Here is a 5,139-nt window from a genome sequence, read left to right on the forward strand (position 1 = left end):
CGCCGCGCTGCCGCACCGCCTGACGGGTCACAGGACCCGGAACCCGCCGCCGCTGGCAGCCCGCGCGGGGCGGGGAAAGGCCGGGGGGGACTGGCCTGGCGGTGGAGGCCCCGGCGAGAGGCCGCAGCTCGCCGCCGCCTGCGCTTCGCGCGGGCCGGGCCAGAACTCGCGGCACTTCCTTTGCCCGGAGTCCCCTCCTCGCGGCGGCGCCGAGCTCGGCCGCCCCCTGGTGGCCGCGAAGGGTAGCTGAGCGCCGACGGCGAGGGGGAACAGGCGGGTCAAGGTCAGACCACCCAGCCAGGTGGTGAAAGCCCTTAGAACTTGCGGAGGGGCGAGAAGGGGTCGTCCAGGACGGACCCCAGCCTGGAAGGCGCGGGTCTGGGAGTCGATCTCCTTCCCTGGCTCTGCCCCGAGGGAGTTTAGCACGTGGAGATCCTTGCCTTTGATTAATCGCCAGTGGTCCACTTTAGAAGTGAAAAAGAGTGGACGGATGACTCTGAACTTGACAAAGGACTGAAAACGCTTTTGTATCGATGAATCTGAGGGAAAAGACACATGGCCACGAAAACGATCTTATTTTAATTCCCCAACAAACCATGAATGTCTTAATGTTAAGTGTTTCCGTGGTAGAGACTGAGATAGATGCTAGGAATTGATTGAAAAGCAGTATTGAGGGTTTTTATTTAAAAGAAGAAAGATAGAAGGCCTTACCTTGCCTGCTGTGTTTGTAAAATCGAGGGTTGTCCTCCCCCCCCCACCCCATAATATTTAGAAAGACCTAGGGCTGAAATCTTCTGGTAGCTTCCTTAAGTAAACTAAAGTCTGCCTGCCACTCGGCCTATCCTCTGACAATCACTGACAAATGTTTTCCAGAAGTGGAGGTGGTTTAAAATTGACTTCTAAGTCAAGGTGGAATAAAATCTTTAATAGAATAGCTACTGAAAAATCATGGCTATGTCTCTCAAGATGTTTTATGGCCAGCTGGCTTGCGGCTTTTATGTTCACGCAACTGAGAGCCCTTTCAATAGTCTTCAGCTTGAGGAAAGAGAAATTTTCCCTTATTGCCTTAGTACAGTATATTGTTTCGTACTTACAGATTGCCATAGATTTTTATGAGTTTCTTTTTTCTTTCACCTTCCTATGTTTCCACTGGCATTAAAAATAGAATTGTGGTGCTAAAAAAAAAAAGAAAAAGCACATGTAAATGATTTAAAATTTGAAGTGGTCCCAGCTAAAGGAAGGATAATGGCTTGGATCTGGTGGTTCTCAATCTTAAGTGAACAGGGTTTGTTAAAACAGATTACACACTAGGCCCATCTCCAAAGAGGTTCTGAGTCTTGTGACTGAGTAAATAAAACTCTGTTTTAAACAAACATTTCCATACTGCCTAGAGGGATGGCCTCTTTAGAAAGTCACCCTGTAATACCCTCTCACATTTACTCACATTTGGTATGTACTACACTCTCCATCTGGAATACATTCCAAACCTTTACCCCATCCCAGTCTCTTCCAAAGATTTCTCCAAGTGGTGCTAGTGGTAAAGAACCTGCCTGCCAATGCAGGAGACATGAGATGTGGGTTTGATCTCTATGTCGGGAAGATCCCCTGGAAGAGGGCATGGCAGCCCACTCCAGTATTCTTGCCTGGAGAATCTCCATAGACAAAGGAGCCTGGTGAGTTACAGTGCATAGGGTTGCGAAGAGTCAGACATGACTCAAGCAACTTAGCACGCAGGCTCTCCCAAGTAAACTCTGTCTCAACATTCAAGTGCCAGATCAAGGGATTACCTGCTATTTTCATTCCAAATTTCCCTGGCAGGTTAATGAATTCATTTATTTATTAAAAAGCTTCTGATGGTGCCAAGAAATGTTCTAGATATTCCAAGTACACTGGTTCGAGCAGAACAGAGAAAATTCTTTTTCTCAAGGACTTTATGCAATACTGGAAACAAGACAGATAATTAAAAAGCAAATAAGTGAAATAATTCAGATAGTTATACATTTTATGAATAAAATAGGAAAATGCCATTTAGCAAGTAATCATTGAACAAACAACAAAAACTACACTAATTAGCTGGCCTACTCTAAAGGAAATATTGAAGTAGGTACCAAGTTGCATTTGTTTACCATGGGGATAACCAACGGACCCAGGGCTGTTTACTGAAAAGACCATCCTTTTCTCATTCCTCTGCAGTGCCGTCCTAGTCTTAATTCCAATGGTCATGTAAGACTGGGTTTGTTTCTGCACTCTCATCTCTTCCATTAGTCTACGTCTGTGCTTACACCAATTACTTGCCTTGGTTGTTGTTGCTTAGTCGCTAAGTCATGTCCACCTCTTCTGGGACCCCATGGACTACAGCCCACCAGGCTCCTCTGTCCATGGAATTCTCCAGGCAAGAATAATGGAGTGGGTTGCTGTTTCCTTCTCCAGGGGATCTTCCAGACCCAGGGATCAAAGCCAGGTCTCCTGCATTGCAGGTGAATTCTTTACTGCTGAGCCACCATGGAAGCCCTCACCTGCCTTAGTTATAATGTAATTCTTTTTCAGGTTTTTTGTTATAGCCTTGCTTGTTCCTTTGCATTTCCATATATATCTTAGAATCAGCATCTCATTGTTCACAAACATGCCTGCTGGGACTTGCATTGGAATTATATTGAGTCCCTAAATCAATTTGAGGAGAACTAAAAACTGAGTTTTCAAAAATATTTACATGGTATATCTATCATTTATGTAGGTCTTAATATCTTTCAGTCATATGAAGAGGTCTTGAATTGTGTGTTCAGTTCAGTTCAGTCGCTCAGTCATGTCCTACTCTTTGTGACCCCATGAATCACAGCACGCCAGGCCTCCCTGTCCATCACCAACTCCCGGAGTTCACTCAGACTCACATCCATCGAGTCAGTGATGCCATCCAACCATCTCATCCTCTGTCGTCCCCTTCTCCTCCTGCCCCCAATCCCTCCCAGTATCAGAGTCTTTTCCAATGAGTCAACTCTTTGCATGAGGTGGCTAAAATACTGGAGTTTCAGCTTCAGCATCATTCCCTCCAAAGAAATCCCAGGGCCGATCTCCTTCAGAATGGACTGGTTGGATCTCCTTGCAGTCCAAGGGACTCTCAAGAGTCTTCTCCAACACCACAGTTCAAAAGCATCAATTCTTCGGCGCTCAGCTTTCTTCCCAGTCCAACTCTCACATCCATACATGACCACTGGAAAAACCATAGCCTTGACTAGATGGACCTTTGTTGGCAAAGTAATGTCTCTGCTTTTCAATATGCTATCTAGGTTGGTCATAACTTGTGTGTAGCTGGCTTATAAAAATAAAGTTGATTTGTGTAGAATAAATTTAGATTCAAAGACCCTGATAATTCTAAAATTTTATAGAATTGCATTTTCTATGTATAGAAACATATTTTTTATTACTTTTCAATCATACATCTTGTTTTTCATATTTTATTTCACTGACTAGGGCTGCCAATAAAATTTTGAATAAAAATGGAAGCGTAGGAAAACCCAGTTTTTGAGAGGAGGTTTTCAACATATCCCTATTAAGTTTTCTAATAAACTTTTTATTTTAGAATAGCATTAGAGTTACAGAAAAATTCAAAAATAGTACAGCGAGTTCTTATGTACCTCATACCTGCTTTCCCCTGTTGTCAATATCTTACATTAATATTGTATGTTTGTTACAACTAATGAACTGATATTGATACAATTAACCAAAGTCTATACTTTATTCTGATGTCCTCTGTTTTGACTTAATGCCCTTTTTCTGTTACAGAATCTCTTTCTGGATACCACACTATGTGTATTGAACATGTCTCCTTAGGCTCTTTTTGGCTCTGATAGTTTCTCAGACTTTTCACATTTCTGATGGCCTTAACAATTTTGAGAAGTACTGGCTAAGTACTTCTATAAATAAAGCTGAGCACTGAAGAACTGATGCTTTTGAACTGTGGTGTTGAAGAAGACTCTGAGAGTCCCTTGGACAGCAAGGAGATCCAACCAGTCTATCCTAAAGGAGCTCAGTCCTGGGTGTTCATTGGAAGGACTAATGTTGAAGCTGAAACTCCAATACTTTGGCCACCTGATGCAAAGAGCTGACTCACTTGAAAAGACTCTGATGCTGGGAAAGATTGAAGGCAGGAGGAAAAGGGGATGACAGAGGATGAGATGGTTGGATGGCATCATTGACTCAATGGACGTGGGTTTGAGTAAACTCCAGGAGTTGGTGATGAACAGGGAGGCCTGGCGTGCTGTGGTCCATGGGGTCACAAAAAGTCGGACATGACGGAGCGACTGAACTGAACTGAACTGGCTAAGTACAGTTGACCTTTGAACAAAAGGGGTTTGAAATGTGAGGGCAGAATCACTACATAAACTATTTTGAATTCTTCTGCATGTAGATTTGTCTTTTCTCTCATTTATTCATCTATTCAGTTATTTATAACAATATCAGGAATTTATAATACCATAATTCTGGACTTATAGAATGGGCTTCCCTTTAATGGGTGCTAATGGTAAAGAATCCACCTGCCAGTGCAGGAGACATAAAAGATGTGAGTTTGATCCCTGGGTCAGGAAGATCCCCTGGAGGAGGGCATGGTAACCCACTCCAGTATTCTTGCTACAGTCCATGGGGTCTCAAAGAGTCAGACACAACTGAGTGACTGGTTTTGACCCATAGATTACTTAAAGTATATTAATTCAGAAATATTTTGGGATTTCCCAACTATTCTGTTACTGATTTCTAGTTTAATCCTATTATAGTCTGAGAATACAACTGAATAATTTCTATCCAATATGGCAGCCACTGGTCGTAAGCAGAAATTTTAATTAAATTAAAAATTTTAAAGTATTTCCTTGGTCAACAGCTATATTTTAAGTTCTCAGTAGCCATATGTGGTCTAGTGGTGACCATATTGGTTAAAACAACCAAAGAACTTTTATATCATTGCTTAAATTCCTTTAATTTTTTCCCATTTATTGAGATAAAATTGACATTGTGTAAGTTTAAGATATACACTGTGCTGATTTGATTACACTTACATACACTGCATAATAATCACCACCATTGCCTTAACTAACATTTCCATCACATCCTGTAATTACCACTTCTTTTTTGTGGTGAGAACATCTG

Source organism: Bubalus bubalis, chromosome 10 (genome assembly GCF_019923935.1).
Source record: "Bubalus bubalis isolate 160015118507 breed Murrah chromosome 10, NDDB_SH_1, whole genome shotgun sequence".
NCBI classification, from domain to species: domain Eukaryota; kingdom Metazoa; phylum Chordata; class Mammalia; order Artiodactyla; family Bovidae; genus Bubalus; species Bubalus bubalis.